The following is an 18,380-nucleotide window of genomic DNA, read 5'->3' on the forward strand; positions in this document are numbered from 1 at the left end:
TTTAGAGAAGGAGAAGTGGTGCTCAACAGAGCGAAAGTTTGAGGAAAGGCCGCGAATGTTAAAATGAAGAAGAAGAGAGTCAGACAGTGGTTCCAGGCAGCTCAAGTCGTCACCGGGAGAGGGGCGGAAGGTGGGGGCATTTATGTTCCCCCCCCCGGGGACTCCAAGGCCACGTGTAGTGCTGCCATGATTTATTAATTTTGGGAAAGGAAGTGAAGTGCATGTAGTTCGGTCCTGATAGTTAAGAGAAACTTATATTGGAGAGCATGCTGGCCTACTCTCTGTTACTGAGACACTGGAAAAGTTCAGCAAAGGGGGATGGTCGGGACCTAGTCCCGAGGGCAGATGAAATGGGAGCTCCAGCTCTCTCTGTCATCAGCTTTCCATCCTCCTTGGGAGTACTGCCCTGCTCGACTGGTGCTACAGTCTACTCCTGCCGATCAATAATGACATTGTTCCTGCCTTAATAGGTCAGTGGGAGAAAGCTAATGTTTTATTCAAAGTGCCTGTAATTAAGTGATGTTAGGATCAGGTCAAAAGGTAAAGGCGTTACGGGGTTAGGCTATAAAAGTGGCTCTCGGGAATGTAAAACTGGAAGTCAATGACAGATTCATGATGAAGCTGGACAGACTAGTAGATATTTTGAACTGTCACTGTGAAATAAGACGTTGCAGTGAGGCAGGATGTAACTCAAACTGCTCCAGTAAGGTTCATGTTGACTGCACCTGTAGGCGAGAACAGAAAATACCAGTCCAGGAGCTTGCCTTCATAAAAAGTAAATGGGAGAAGATTGGCAGTGTAGGACCACATCACATGGGCCTCACTGACCACAAGGAAACCAAGCGACAAAGAGAAGTATTACAGAGAAAGGAAGAGAGAGAAAAGGCAGCAGAGAAGAGGAGGAAACAGAGTGAATTGTCAGCAAAGAGCGAGGAACTTCTTGAGAGAAGAGCCAGGTTTTGAACCGGAGACAACGTCCAGTGAGGATGATGAGGCTGTTGATGTTTCTTTCCTAGAAGCTTCAACATCAGCCTCTCCAGTGACAAAAAGACAGAAATACAATACAGAAGACATCTTCAAAATAGATTTGGCCAGTCTTAGGCATCACACAGGGTTTCGAGAGACTGCAGAAATTGTGACTGCCACCTGTATAGATGCTGATCTCATTACAGAGACAGACACAACACTGGTGATTGATCACAAAAAAGTGAGAAGGGCCCATGAGAGACTAGCTACGGGGTTCATTAAAAATGCAGAGGAGAAAATTAGAGAAAATGAAATCACCTGTATCTCTTTTATGGGAGAAGAGATAACACCAAAATAATGTTGGAAGCTGAGGGCAGTAACAGGCTTTTTCCTAGCCTTGTCAAAGAACAACACTACGCAGTATGTAGTGCACCAGGTGGCAAAATACATGTGGCATTTTGTCCCAGAAGAGGCAGCAGAACATAAGGAGCCATGCTAAGGTAATTGCTGATCATCTGGTGGAATGGCTGAAAGAGAGAGGAGCAGATAAATCCCTGGTGGCTATTGGGGGTGACGGTACCAATATCAACACTGGCCGGTCAGGAGGAGCCATGCATGAAGTGGAGGTAAATCTGGGTAAGAGGTTGATTTGGATTGTTTGTGATCTGCATACAGGAGAGCTGAGCCTTAGACATCTGGTTACAGCCCTAGATGGCAAGACCCTGAGCAACTATAGGTGGTCTGGGATTCTAAGATCTATGTTAGACACTGCCACGGAGTTGGAAATCAATTCTAAATTCACCAAGAGAACTGTAGGACCCCTGTTGCCCAGTCTCAGTCAAGAGGTCATCAAAGACCTCAGCACCGATCAGTCATATGGTTACAGGATTGTCACTGCCATCAGATCACCAAATCTGCCCAAGGATCTTGCTGTCCTGGAGATTGGACCAGTGTCTCACAGCAGGTGGCTTACCACGGCTTTGAGATTTTGCAGACTGTGGATATCCAGACATGGTCTGAAAGGAACAAACCTAAAATAACTACATTCATTGTGGGGGTCTACATACCTAATTGGTTTACTATCAAGTTGAATCCTAGTTGCGTGGATGGTCCGACGCATGTGCTATACCAACTACAACTTTTGAGGATTCAGAAGAAGCAAGTGATAGACATAGTGATGCCAGCAGTGAAGCGTTCTGCCTGGTATGCGCACAGTGAAGCTGTACTTCAGGCTCTGTTGTGCAATGATGAACCAGAAGAATGGAGGGAGGCAGTTGAAAGAATATGTGCAATTAGAGGTGAAGAAGATATGGAGACACAGGTTGGAGACTGCAGTGTCGTGTCAGACCCAGAAAGACACCCAAAATTAATCCTGATGCCACCAAACTTGTTGGGCTCATAGCCTGGAACGCTCATATAACTGAGCCACGTTTGACAGGAAGGCTTACCACAGCAGCACTCAGAGAGTTTCTTGAGAAACTTATTGAAGTTCCAGTTTGGCCATCACACACCCAGTCAGTCGAAAGGTGTGTAAAAATGACAACCGAAGAAGCCCAGCATGTCTTCTCTCAAGATAAGAGGAAGATGTATATCAGAGGCCAAATGATCAGTAGGGAACTGATGTCAAGAAACAAGAGCAAGGCTGATCTGGCAGCTCTCACTAAATATAAATACTGACTTAACTATGACCTTGAGTTATGATGAATAAGCTACTGATAGTAGGCCATGACACAGATTTTGTTTGATAAATGTCTCTAGACATTTGTTTATGTTCAAAAACGTAAAATTTTATAGCTATTATTCATGTGGATTAAACCATTTAAAAGATTTGAAATTAAAGTTTAGCTTATTGAACAACATGATTGTCATTTTTAAGTCCTGGAGTTAATTTAAACCTTACAGATTTTTTAATATATGTTTTTGTGACAATTGTGATATTACGTGTACTTGATGTTGGTCATGTTACATTTTGAAAGGCATAAATACTAAAATAGTATTATATAGTTAACCCTCTCGCGCACGTATAAGTTTTAGTAAGTTTTCCGGCACACGATTTTGTTCGACTGGCCACCCGCCCAGCCCGCCCGCGCACCGCTGAAAACACGTATTCTCGCCTTATTTTCGCCAACTAAACCTCAATATACTGCCATGAAACTTATATAATCTTATTCGTCGATGTTTGTTCTAACTGATAAGCACCCCCTAATATATATATATATATATATATATATATATATATATATATATATATATATATATATATATATATATATATATATATATATGAAAACATGAATAAAACAACATTAGGCGGCCCTGAAAATACATTTTGGAACGTCAATTTCACTTCCCAACATCACCATTCAAATGCTTTCCATCATACAGGCAAATGTTGTTAGAAGTTTTGATAGAGAAATTCATCAGCTTTCTAGTGAGAAATATCCGGTTGTGATACGATTTGTAGTTTTCGAGAAAATAACCAAAAACTGAAAGTCACTTTTTGTAAAAAAGCAGGGAGCTTTTCTGCAAAAGTTTTCTCACACACATTATGTTTATATTTCAAAATCTTCTGTAGAATTTCATGAACTTTCTCACGGGCCGCGTCGCACGGCCGTGCTGCACTATCGTCACGTGCGCACAATAACCTTTATATTCCCGCCTATGTAACAACGACTTTTCATCAGAGATATTACATTGTTATGTCTTGTACATACGTAGAATTCTCTTATCTATATCATGGTTCTGACAGGAAATCGATACGTCTAAGAGTTTTTGAGTAAATGGACGACAAACGTAGAATACTCCTCCTCGCCCGGAAGCGAGATAAAAACACTCCCTTTCCCTGCCTCACCCACATCTACATATTTTCGCTCGTTAGGTTTTACTATTTTCATTTTTTACTCAAAATATACACATAAAATATCATAAACTTTTTGATAGTGCTCTCAGAAACTCGACATGACCACCAGTCTTTTTGCTAGGTAGTGATACTGAAACTGAACTTCCTTCCATCTCATATGTGTATATGCAAAAAACAATACTTATTTGTGTAAAAAATATAGAAATATAGAAATAGGTCAATATACAAATCAACACAATACGGATAACTCACTTCCTCCAGAGATGTTGAGATGCTGGCAGAACCTTGAAGGGTTTGAAGACGAGGAGTTATGTAGTGCGTGTGTGTGTGTGTGTGTGTGTGTGTGTGTATGTGTGTGTGTGTGTGTGTGTGTGTGTGTGTGTGGGTGGGTGAGTGAGTGTGTGTGTGTGTGTGTGTGTGTGTGTGTGTGTGGGTGAGTGAGTGTGTGTGTGTGTGTGTGTGTGTGTGTGTGTGTGTGTGTGTGTGTGTGTGTGTGTGTGTGTGTGTGTGTGTGTGTGTGTGTGTGTGTGTGTGTGGCGTATTTTGTTCTCTCCTTGCACTACACATGCATTGAACACAACAGATTTCTCCACGAACATTCGCTGCACGAATACGTATTTGTATGTGGCATATTTCTTGTCTCTGATCCTTGTGCTAGGTTTTCGCTAAGTCACTCAATGCATGCAATATTTCTCGGGGAACACTCGGTGCACTATTTTATACGTATGTTTCACACTAGACCATACGCAATATATCACTGTCTGAGATTGGTACAATACCTTTTCACTGAAGTCTGTGATTGTGTGGAGTATTTGTTGTCTCTGATACTTGCACTAGGTTTGAGCTAAGTCAGTCAATGCAGGCAATATTTCTCGACGAACACTCGCTGCACTATTTTATACGTATATTTCACATTGAACCATATGCAGTATAAAACACTATCACATGATTCCATCCCAACCTCCTCTATTACTCCCTTCCTGACTCAATGGCGTACGTGACTGCTTGTTTCCATAACGACTATGGCATATCTCTATGGCATACATAATGCCAGCTATGGTAGGTCAGTTATTTCACTAATCCAGGCACTATATGCTTCACAAAATATAAGTACTGGCTTTATTATAAAGGTAAAATACTCACATCATTTATGGGCAGCGTGAAGCAGTGGAAACTCCATTATAACAAACCACACTCCTGCCTCTAGGCCTAACGGCTGATAACGGGCCCCAATGCTTTACAAACAATATATCTATGTTCCATAGACACAATCACTTTACATTATAGTAAAAAAAACACCGTACAGTCACAGTCTTCTGCCTGGGGTGGGAGGGGGGAAAATGGCAGATTTAAAGGGATAACTGACAGCAGTGCTACCATTCGCCTGCCTTGTCGTGAGATACTGAGGCTTTTCCTCATCAGAGCAGTCACAGTGTTGCCAAATGTTTACCTCAGAAGAGAGACGCACCCACTAGAACGCACCAAAATTTGATGCAAATTGGCCGAAAAAATTTTCCTTTTGACAGCATTTTTTCTGCTTAACAGTGCTATTTGTGTCTTCGTGCGTTTATATGCCAAACCACAAAGAACGTGATTCACATCAACGTGCCTCAGAGGGAATGTAGAATTTTATAAGTTTTGAAAATAAAGCCTAACTCATTGGAGAACTTTATTAAAAGAATTGTAATAGTCCAAGTGGACTAGTGCACAAAAACCATATATCCTGCCCTTATTTTAACTTGAAATATGTGTAGAAATGATCTGATATACTAGATTTTGCCGTATTTGAGGTCAGCACACCAAAATATACTGTTTGGACACTAGTACCTGTGAAATATTTGCTGTATTAATTTTTTATCAGAATGTGACACACCCTATTACACACTCTCCCAAACTTATCCACCAAGGCCAATCGGCACATCTTCCACATCCATTCTATTACTATCTCTCCCCCCATGCTTCAGCATTTCACCACACACTCCATCAATTCCTGGGGCTTTCCCCATTTTGACTTTCTTCATTGCTTCCACAACTTCCATCCTACTGATTTCTTTCTCCCTTCTCACATACCTCCTTCTCCCAGCCATTCCCCTGCCAATTATACTTGCATTACTTTCATTCTCTATGTTCAGCAATATCTTAACCTGCCCCATCCCGACGCCCCAGCCCAGACATTTTTGGACCTTTTTTTTTTTTTTTTTTTGCTCAAACATCCGCTTTTGGTGAGAAACATCGAAAATTCATAGAGAAATCGCTCACCTGAGGTTTAAAATACTCGATACAGGTACGAGTACCTCCTTACCTGACTAGGTTTTCTAACAGGCTGGCACCAAAGAAAACGAGTTCTATGGGAGGGTAACTATTTTATCCACTCATAAACAGTATTTATTTATTTACTTGGTACGAATTTATATATAGTACAAGAGCATATTGGTTTTCAAACAGTAATATAGGCATTATAAGCATTGTTTCACTCACTAACTCATCACCATTCATGACCTTTTTTTCCCACATTACCTGTTCATCATTTCTGACTGTTTCTTCCTCTAATGCTATGTAAACTTTGTCCTCCACATTGTCATCGATTGGGGAATCACCCTGGCCCTGAATGTCTTTATTGGCCAGGTCACTGGTAACAGGTGAATTGTCGAGACAATGGCGTGCAGGGGGGGGGGAGAGAGGTTATGCGGTGTAAGGCATTGTCCCTGCTTGGCATCTTGTAGAGGAATAGAGGAAGGTGTCCCGTGTATACGTGCCAAAAATCACTCGCGAAAATTGAAAATTGTGCAAATTAGGGACCTTGCAATGTTGCCGCATTAATTTACGTCTCCGGGATATGAATGCACATCATGTGAGGATGCGAATTCACGTCTCCGGGACGCGGCGGGTTAAAGTGTTCTCTCCATCTGCTCACTTTTTCTTCTTTCTTCATTAGTAATCTACCATTTTTATCTTTCATCCCCCAGCTAGCTTCTTTGGCAATAAACATTTTCAATTTCAAATCTCAGTTTATACTTTCTCGAATTAATTTTCATCTGACAATATCTCTTCACACACACACACACACACACACACACACACACACACACACACACACACACACACACACACCTAGTATATCGGGAGAATAGAAATAAAGTAACAAAAATAATAAAATATAATAAAACAACCCTAACACTAACAGTCACGATCAAGCTACACCATACAACTGTATTCTAGTACTATTTTCTGCTACACCTATTTTATCTTCTTGTCCAAAACTCTTCTCTTCCCTCTAACTACCATAAAAAAAAAAAAAAAAAAAAATCAGTGGGTGCTGGTGTCAGTCACTGAATGCTCCATGCATTAACCCTAACAAATCTCATGCTTAAGCAACTTCGGCTTCCTTGGTACTATGATGGTTGAAGAGCTACAACTTTTATTTTTCAATTAAACATAATTCGAAATAAGTATACAGTATATCTACGAAACCTCATGATGGATTATAAAATTCCGATTTGTGTAAAAATTTTCACTAGTTTGCTTAAATATTAACTAAATAGGTTCCATGCCTGAATCTCGTTTCATTACAGCCTTGAGAACCGTAGCTAGTAATTTATTCTTGCTAAATCACACGAAAGTATAATTTCCCCACAAAAAGTAAGTCAGATAAAACAATTTGTTTTGGATTTTAGCTCAGAGCATAGCATTATTGACAGGATAACTTCATGCCTTCCTATTCGCCGTAGCGTTTCAACTGTAGGCCTATCAGCAAATTAAGATGAAGCTGCAAAGTACTGAAGGGGGCGTAGCTCACTGGAATTTCTTAATGAAATGAGCTATGCGATTATTTATAGTTTGCTTTATTACAGGTGAAAGATGAGCGGACAGAAGCTGTTGAGTGGACATGAGGTGGTGACCATGAGCAAGGAATGGAAAATCAGGATGGCGCAGCACTTTATGCCATTTAAACAGGGTTATGTTCGCATCATGCCCGATGGTTGGCTCTACCCTGGCATGGCTCCCACTACCTTAAACAGGCTCCAGACCTTCCCGGTAAGTATTGATTGTCGCAATTCCCTCTATCTATCTGTGCTCAGAGGCTTTTATCCATGGGGGGATGGCCATGAATGAATCGCCTCCATGTCGCCCTGTCGTCTGCCATCAGACTGTCTTTCCTGTATTTCACACCACCACAGTTCATATATCGCTCTCCCACATGCGTCTACTTTATCCTCGGTCTCCCTCCTCTCTCCTTGTACCTTGATCAGTCTTCTAGTCAGTATTACTCTCCAATCATTCCCCATGGCCAAAGCACCTCAGGGTACTCCTAATACATTCCAGCTTTTATAAATCAATGCCAAAACACTCCAAAGCTTCATTTGTTTGTTTCTCCCCGTAACACTATACGCTTTTTTCACGTACCTCGATTTCCACTTCTCTCATTCTTCAGTTGTGTACATCCAGGACCGTCAAGCTTCGCTTCTATACGTATTTGTGGTGATCACGATACTATCATGCAATGGCTTCCGTATTTCCATGCTCACCAACTTATTTCATGTCAGTGACCCGTGTACCTGCACCCCTTCTTCCTTGTCATACCTTTTCTCATAATTAACCTCCTGAAACTTCCACCCTCTCTCATCATATTACCTGCATATTTAACGTGGTCACATTTTCAGTTTTCTAATCATTCAGCTTCACTGCACACTCCGTGGCTTCATTTCTCTCTATCTCTAAATAATAATAATAATAATAATAATAATAATAATAATAATATCAATAAATAAAACCAAGTCTCTTGTTTACTCACTGTTCAGCCACAATAAGGAAGCTTCCCCATAACTATTTATGGTAAAATTTATGAGGTATGAAATTTTGACATCATAAACAAGTCTGTTACTTTTAAAAATTCATTCATATTTGGAATACGTTCAGTACTTGGATTAACTAAAGGAAGCTTCTTGTGTATTGTCAACAAGCTCTGAAGACAAAGGTGTGGAAGAATGCATGGGTACATTTTACATTTGTCTCAGTAACTGGCTAACTGTATCCTTAAATGTAACCATATCCCTTTCAGATAATGAGAGGGATCACAACAATATTATTCTGAAGTTACAACTTTATAGCTTTTGTTTTTCTCTAAAGTGTACGACAAACAAAACTCTGAGCATATTTTAATATGCTCAGAGTTTAATATTAATTGGAGCAGATGGGGGACGTGGAAGGTGTGTGCAAGATATTCACAGAAGAAATATGTGCAGGATGTGAGGTTGTGTGTGGGGTGAAGAGAAGACAAAAGGGGGTAAAAGGAACAGCATGGTGGAATGAAGAAGTGAGACAGGCTGTGTCACAAAAGAAAAAAGCATATAATGAATGGATGAGAAACAGGGGCGTGGAAGAAGTTGAGAGATGGAAGAGAGAATTATATGAAGAGAGGAAGAGAGACGTGAACAAATTAGTAAGAGAGAGTAAGAAGAGAGTGGATGAGGAATTTGGAAGGAATTTGAGTGTCAGGTGTAAGAAAATGTAAGAATGTAAGAAAATGTTCTGGAAAGAGGTAAAGAGAGTCAGACAGGGTGGCAATGAAGTTAGTAGGGGAGTGAAAGGTAAAAATGGTAGCTTACTAGTTGAGATGGGAGAAAAAGTGAGCAAATGGAGAGAACACTTTAAGGAATTGTTGAACACAGAGAATGAAAGTAATGCGAGCATAAGTGGCTGGAGAATGGCTGGAAGAAGGATGGAGGTGAGAAGACAGGAAGAAATCAGTAGGATGGAAGTTGTGGAAGCAATGAAGAAAGTCAAAATGGGGAAAGCCCCAGGAATTGATGGAGTGTTTGGAAAATGCTTAAGCATGAGGGAGAGATAGCAGTAGAATGGATGTGGAAGATGTGCAGATTGGCCTGGGAGGAATGTAGAGTCCCGGAGGACTGGAAGTCAGGTATAAAGGAAAGGGGAAAAAGAAGTGTCTGGTAATCATAGGGGCATTTGCCTTCTTCGTGTAAAAGGAAAAGTATACGGTAGGATACTTATTGAGAGAGATAGGGAAATAACAGAGGATTAGTTGGAGAAGAACAGGGAGGCTATAGGAGGGGAAGAGGTTGTGCAGATCAGATATTCATTCTTAGATCTTTAGTGGAAACAAGTGCTCGTGGGCCATTCGGGTCCCTCACACTTGCTCCTGCAGAGGGCTCTCGCATTTATGTGCTGTTCTAATGTAACGTTGACACTTGGATTTTTTGCAGCTAACCAATTGATCGTGTTATTTGCAGCTTCGGGAATGGAACCCAAGTTGTCCAAACACAAGTCCGAAATACTTTACTTGTACCTGTGGGCAAAAAATTCAACAGAGATCCTATGCCGGCCACCAGGAGCGGCGTTTTTTGGTCAAAATGTGATCGCTCATTAAATATAGTAAACGTTTTTCAATCGTGATGGGACCATGTTTTCTTCACATCAACGAATTTTTTCCGATTTCTGTGCCAATTTTGGTGCTATTTGTATGTGTAGTTTCGGCTGCCCAAAACACACACACACACACACACACACACACACACACACACACACACACACACACACATACGGCTAGTGCTATAGTATATAGAAGTTTCAAGAGAAGGGAAAAAAGTCGTATACGGTCTTCACGGATTTGAAGAAAGTATATGACAGGGTGGATAGACAAGGACTGGGGAAAGTATTAAGAATATATGGAGTAGATGTGAAGTTGTTGAATGCTGTGAAGAGTATGTATGAGGGTGCTAAGGCTCCAGTGCGTGTGGATAGCGAACTGAGTGAGTTTTTCTATTTGAAGGTCGGGTTGAAACAGGGATGTGTCATGTCTCCATGGCTGTTCAATCCGTATATGGATTGGGTTATAAAAGAGATACAAGGTAGGGCAGTGGATGTTGGAGTGGCCTTAATGAGAGAGGGCAGTGTTTGGAAACTCCTTGTACTGTTGTTTGCAGATGATATTGTGTTATTAAATGAAGATGAAGGCGAGCTGCAAGGCTTGGTGGATGAGTCTGGGAGAGTAAAAAAACGGAATCTAAAGGTGAATGTAGGGAAGAGTAATGTTGTGGTCATCGAGAGGGGTGAAGTCAGTGAATGTACAGTGAGGTTGGATGATGAAGAAATGGAAAATGTGAGTACGTTTAAGTACTTGTGTAGTGTGATGAGTAAGGATGGAAGTTTGGAGGGTGAAGTGTTTGAGAGGGTACAACGAGGAACAAAGGTTGCTGGCTTCTTGAAGGCAGTGATAAGAAATAGGGAAATGAGCATGGAAGTGAAAACGTTCTTACATGACAGTATCGAGATACCAACTCTAACATATGGAAGTGAAGCTTGGACGTTGCTGGAGGGACACAAGTCAAGAGTGAGAGCAGTGGAAATGAGTTATTTGAGAGGAGCCTATGGACTCATATGGAGAGACAGACTGATAAATAAGGAAGTGAAGGAGCACTGTGGTATGGATGTGGATGTGACAGGAAGCGTTAGGAGAAACACACTGAGGTGGTTTGGCCATGTGGAGAGGATGGAGAGTGAGAGACTGGTGAGAAGAGTGTATATGAGTGAGGTGGAGGGGGGGAGAGGGAGAGGCAGGCCAAGGATCAGATGAAGGGATTGAGTGGAGAGGTATATGATGGAGGGGTGGGGATTGGGAGCAGGGCAAAGAAATGGCAGGGGACAGAGTGACAGGGAGGCGATTTGTTTATGGCCACCCCGTAGAAGGGATTAAGGCGCCTGGCAATAGATAGATAGATAGACTTTCCACTAGGCTAAATGACAAAATATTCAGCCAAAATTCTTAACAAGCTTTTTTTTTTTTATCATGGGAGTTTCAACCAAGTAACTGTATCTCAATTAGTTTCCGAGATATTTCAATTTCAAATATCAAATTTTTACAGCATCATTGAGTATATGACCTTCAGTAATAAGTGAAGGTCATTCATATATAGCAAGAGTACTTGGGCTACCCTAGGGTACCTCTCTGTATAATATTATCAATATCTAAGAAAAAAGTGCAAAGAAAAATAATAACAATACCTACCAAATCATTAAGCTTCGCCATATATATGGCGAAGCTTACTACTACTACTACTACTACTACTACTACTACTAATAATAATAATAATAATAATAATAAAAATCAACTTGATAATAACACTAACGAAAACAATAAACAATATCTATCTATCTATCTATCTATCTATAGCCCGACGCCCTAATCCCGCAAAGGGTGGCCGCAGACAAAACGCCTCCAAGTCGCTGTCACCCACCATTTGACTACCCTCCCCCCAACTCACCCCCCCTACCTCATATACCTCTCAACTCCATCCCTCCACCTCATCCTCGGTCTACCCCTCCCTCTCCCTCCCTCCACCTCACCTACATACACCCTCTTAGTCAGTCTTTCATTCTCCATTCTCTTCACATGTCCAAACCACCTCAGTGTATTTCTCCTAATCTTCTCAACTACATCCACATCCTCCCCACAACGTTCCTTCACTTCTTCATTCGTCAACCTGTCCCTCCACGTCACTCCACATGCTCCTCTCAAGTAACTCATTTCCACTGCTCTCACTCTTGACTTGTTCCCCTCTTGCAAGGTCCACGCCTCGCTTCCATACGTCAGGGTAGGGATCACAATACTATCATGCAGTGACGTCTTAACTTCCATACTCACCTCCCTATTTCTCATCACTGCTTTCAGTGAATCAACAACCTTCCTTCCCTGCTGTACCCTTTCATGCACTTCATCCCCCAAAGTTCCATCCTTACTCATCACACTACCCAAGTACTTGAATGCACTCACATTCTCCATATCCTCACCATCCAATCTCACTGCACACTCTGTGACTTCATTCCTCTCAAACACCATAACTTTACTTTTGTTTACACTAACTTTCATATTCCTCCTCCTACACACTGTCCCAGATTCATTCACCAAACCTTGCAACTCCCATTCATCTTCACTCAACAATACTGTATCATCAGCAAACTGCAACACCGGAAGCTTCCAAATCTCACCCTCATTCATTAGAGCCACCCCCACATCCACTGCCCTACCTTGCACCTCCATTACAACCCCATCCATGTATATATTAAACAGCCATGGAGACATCACACAACCCTGTTTCAGTCCCACATTGAGATCAAAGAACTCACTCAGCTCACCATCCACTCGCACCGTAGCCCTAGCTCCCTCGTGCATACTCTTCACAGCACTCAACAATTTTCCCTCCACTCCATATATTCTTAATACCTTCCACATACCTTGCCTATCTATTCTGTCATAAGCTTTCTCCAAATCCATGAAGGCAGCATACACTTTCCTTCTCTTCTCTAGATACTTCTCCACTAAACATCTTAGAACAAATATCTGCTCTACACACCCATTTCCCTTCCTAAATCCCCCTTGCTCTTCTCCAACTAGCTCCTCTGTCATATGCCTAACCCTATCAATGACTATTCTATCATATATTTTACCAGTCACACTAAGAAGGAAAATACCCCTATGGTTACCTCATACTTCTCTCTCCCCTTTTCCTTTGTATAAAGGAACAATTATACCTGATTTCCAGTCCTCTGGAACCTTTCCCTCTTCCCAAGCCAATCTACACAACTTCCATATCCACTCCACAACAATCTCAACCCCATACCTCAGCATTTCACCACACACTCCATCAATTCCTGGGGCCATTACCAACTTAATTTTCTTCATCGCTTCCACTACTTCCGCCCTACTGATCTCTTCCTCCCTCCTCTCATCTCTTCTTCTCCCAGCCATTCCCCATCCACTTATACTCGCATTGCTCTCACTCTCTACATTCAACAAATCCTCAAAGTGCTCCTTCCATCACCTCAATTTCTCTCTCTTCACCAACAATCTATTATTCCTATCTTTCACTCCCCTACTGTTTCCCCTTTCACACTGCCTTACTTTCTTTACCTCTTTCCACAACAATTTCTTACTCTCCCTCCATTTCACACTCAGATTCCTCCCAAACTCTTCATCCACTTTCTTCTTACTCTCCTTCACCAGTCTCTTAACCTCCCTTCTCCTGCTCACATATACCTCTCTCTTCTCTCTCTCATCTTCTCCCCTACCTCTACTCGCTAACCATTCACTATATGCTTTCTTTTTTTGTCCCACAGCTCGTTTCACCTCATCATTCCACCATGCTGTCCCTTGCCCATCCTTGCATCTCCTCCTCACTCCACAAACCGCCTCACATGCTGCGCCTATCTCTTCTGTGAATATCTTACATACGTCTTCCACCCCTTCCATCTGCTCTAGCTCATACCTTCCCAATCTTTCTTCCATTATGCTCTTATACTCTGTCATTTTCTCACTATCTTGCAATTTCTCCACTCTTCTCACAGGAGCTGCTTCCTCCTGCCTTCCCCTTCGTCTCCTCAACCACTTTCTTTGCAGCTCTACCTTGGCCATCACTAAGTGATGGTCCGAGACTCCATTCCCCCACCCTCTCCACACTCTTGCATCCAACACTTGTCTTCTCATTCGCTCATCGACACACACGTAGTCTATCATTGCCTTTCGTTCAACAAGTTCACCATCCATTCTCCTCATTACTCTCCATGTACAGTATACCGGTGGATCATCTTATGACGAAAGTAGGTGTTGGCTATTGCCAACCCCTTACAAGCACAGACGTCCACCAAAGCACTACCATTCCCATCTACTTCACCTAGCACACCCCACTGACCAACCACTCCATCCACTCGTACATTCCCAACTTTGCCATTCATATCTCCAATGAACAACACTCTCTCGCTCCTCTCAAACTTGTCCATACATGCTTCTCCTCTCGCCCAAAATTCTTCTTTCATAAACAATATAAAATAAGGAAAAATGATCACTGCACATCGAGGGCAAAATTTCATGATTCTTATATATATATATATATATATATATATATATATATATATATATATATATATATATATATATATATATATATATTATATGGAAAGAATATTTTGAAAGCCTGATGAATGTGAACAGAGAGAGCAGAGCGGCTGTAAACATGATTGGTTTTAGGTAGGGATGTGCGTTTCGGTCCGAGTAGTACTCGATTCACTCGGTTCTTGGGTTTGAGTACTACTCGGTTTACTCGGTTCTTGCAAAGCTGCATTCAACGTCGCAAACCGTGACGTCATCCTTGACGAACTTGCCCACCTGGTCTGCTGGTTGGAAAGTTACCTGCCTCATCGTCACTCTCGTGTTCTGTTTTGTGGGGCGGTTAGTGACTATCGACCCTTCAATCTTGGCACATCTCAGGGTGGGGTACTTAGTCCCTTTCTATTCAGTCTTCTCATGAATAGACTCCTCCGTCTTTTAGGTCCTATCCCTGATTCCTCACTGATCCTAACCTATGCTGATGATATCTGCATCCACTCACCCTCTCCCGTCACTCTCCAACGTCTCCTAGTTAAGTTCGGCCAGGCAGCATCTGCTTGTGGGTTGATTATCAACACTGCCAAAACCAAACTGTTTACACGATCCCTTACTCATAGGCTTGCTTGTACAACTATAACCCCCCCTCGGCTCTCATCTTGAGGTAGTGCAGGATTATACATATCTCGGAATTCCCCTTTCCTCCCTCTTTAACCCCTCCCAGTATGTCTCCACTATCTGCACCCGCCTTCACGGCAGACTTAAACTCCTTGGCACACTCACTTGTGACTCACATGGGGTCAGCATCCCCATTGCTCGATTAGTTTACCTGTTATATATTGGCTCCCTTCTTGATTATCATGTTATCTCTCCCTTGTCCCCCCAGCACAGCTCCGACCACTTGAAGTGGTACAAAATCGGGCGATGCACCTCATTCTTCGCTGCCCCAGGTCTGCCAGAGTAGTTAACATGCTCCATGAACTCAATCTATGTCCCATCACCGATTGCATTCATATGCTTGGAGTCTGCTTTGCCACACAGTGTCTGACCTCATTTCCGTCTCCCGCTTCATCCTTTTCCTCCCGACTGGTTGACATTCTCTCAGATTCCACTCACCTAGATCGGATCCGGCATACTCACGTACCAGGCCTGGCATTCTGGCTAAAACGAATTCGTTCAGCACTCAACTGTCCTCTCCAGCTCTCTGGCCGTGATCCCGCCAGCATCCGTACTGATATTGTCACTCCCATCCCTACTGACCCTTTGCCCGCTACCTGGACATTTACGCCTCCTGCTGTGCACTACATACCTTCTGCCACTGTTTCTGACCGCTTACCCATCCCCTCACAGGTTTCCATCACTGAAACCCTTCACTCCGCAGCCCGCACCTACCCTTCCCCTCCTGTTCACGTCTGCACTGACAGTTTTGCCCTCACTAATGGCCGGGCGGGAGCTGCTTGTATTGCCTTTACTAACTCTGTATCCCCCGTCTTCTCCACCTCCCACTGCCTTCCCAACTGGGCCAGCAGTACCCAGTGTGAACTATCTGCTATACGTTCTGCCATTGACTTCCTTATCTCTCGTCACCTACCAGGTCTAATCATCAGCGATTCCCAAGCTGCCCTTGCCTTACTTCGCAACCCCCCCCCCCAACGCCCCTCCCTTCTCTTCGCCTTCCTCTAATCTCGCATTCATCAGGCTCATGCTCTTGGTCTCAGGGTTTCTTTTATTTGGATCCCAGCTCATGTTGGTCACATCCGCCACGACCAGGCAGATCGCCTGGTTCGAGCTGCCTGCAACCTCCCTTTAGCTGCCATCCACCTCCCTGTGTCCACGACAATTGTCAGGAGAATCCTTCTCGAGGAGTCCAGGGAGGACATAGCCCTGTGTACCGATGCTGAACGTCCCACTAATGTCACCATCCAGCACTGTGACAACTACCGTGGCATGAGACACACCTACACCCGCCGCTGTGATGTGGCCATCGCCCGCATTCGCCTGGGGTATCGCTCCCCAGGGGACATTACCGGACGACTGACCACCAACAGGCCATGTAAACTCTCTCACAATTCAGTGGATGAAGCATTATCACATCATATCGTTAACTGCCCAGTTATTGCCCCCTTCAGACCCCCTGGACTCTTGTTTTCTGCTTTGTGTACCTACTTCATCACACATCTTGATGTACTCGAAGACATTCTCACCCTTCACCCCGACTTCCTTCCATTGTAATGCTCTGACACTAGGACAATGATCGGGCATTTAGGTGTGTGTGTGTGTGTGTGTGTGTGTGTGTGTGTGTGTGTGTGTGTGTGTGTGTGTGTGTGTGTGTGTGTTTGTTGTCCACGCACACGCGCACACATCAGGTGCATGTGTATGTAGTGTTCTAGTGCTGGGATATTGAATCAAGAGGTTATATATTACATATCGTGTTTTTTTTTTCTCTCTCTATCTGCCCACCTGTGTGTGTGACTATGTACACAGTATGTATCTTCTTAGGGTCTTTATGTATATATATGTCTTCCTGTCTATGTATATATGATTATATCATATATATGTGCATGTTGCATATGTATACGTATGCAAGCCTGTACACATACCAATATCTTTATACATACGTATCTATCCTGTACATGCAGTATGTCTGTTCCTACATATGCATGAATATATACATATAGGTATAGATATATACGTATATGTATGTGTGCATATGTGCCTCTCTCTGCATATGTATGTACATACGTGTGTATCTATGTACCACTTCACTCATATCAAAACATGTAATGATAATTACTGTGCCAACTTTGTACCATGTATGTATCACTGAATGCCTTTGTTCATTATTGTGCTTGTAATGATATTCCTTCTGTACCTTCTATGCCCTGTGATACCGATTTTGTTTTCCTCATGCACCCCTCTCTGCTTGGCCTTAAGGGACAGTGTTCCCCAGAGTGTTGGGGCTTGTACTGAATGGTAAATAACCTAAAAAAAAAAAAAAAAAAATCATCGATTTAATACCCAAACAAATACAAAATAGACCTTCAAAGAATTCATTTATGTTATAATAATAAATCATTTTTCTTTTGTTTTCTTAAATCTTCCATGTTCACCTTTTATTTTATGAATACCTGAAAACAGTGTTGGGACTTACAGATTACTAATAGCGGGTTACGCACTGAGAAAACTAAGTTCCGTTCTATGTATCTTTACTATATTTTGATATAAGAATTTTGATTTAAAAGTAAATTTTCATCACAAAATAGTTTTAATAAATTGAAGTTGCTTATCACTGCAAGATTTGTTTTCCTGATTAAAGGCATTACATTTTTGGTCGAAATGAATATGTTATGTATTCATAAATTTGAAATATTCTCATCTTTGGCAACCCTTTGGCTCTCGTAGCCTTCAGCTTATCAGATTGCTATCCACCCCCCTCCGCCCAGCTATGCCTACACTGTTCTCATTTCTGTTTTCCACCTGAGCGAAGAGTAATCATTCGGTACTCGATTTACTCGGTTTTGAAGAGTAATCAATAACCGAATTACTCGGTTTGCAGAAAGTACTCAGTTTGCCCATCACTAGTTTTAGGGGTGTGCAGTGGAGAAATGCAGTGCCAGGAAACGTAACGCTCTCACACGTGAAGAACTCCGTGAAGCG

This window comes from Coenobita brevimanus, chromosome 60 (genome assembly GCF_032717465.1).
Source record: "Coenobita brevimanus isolate Jiangsu-jjx chromosome 60, ASM3271746v2, whole genome shotgun sequence".
Lineage (NCBI taxonomy): Eukaryota > Metazoa > Arthropoda > Malacostraca > Decapoda > Coenobitidae > Coenobita > Coenobita brevimanus.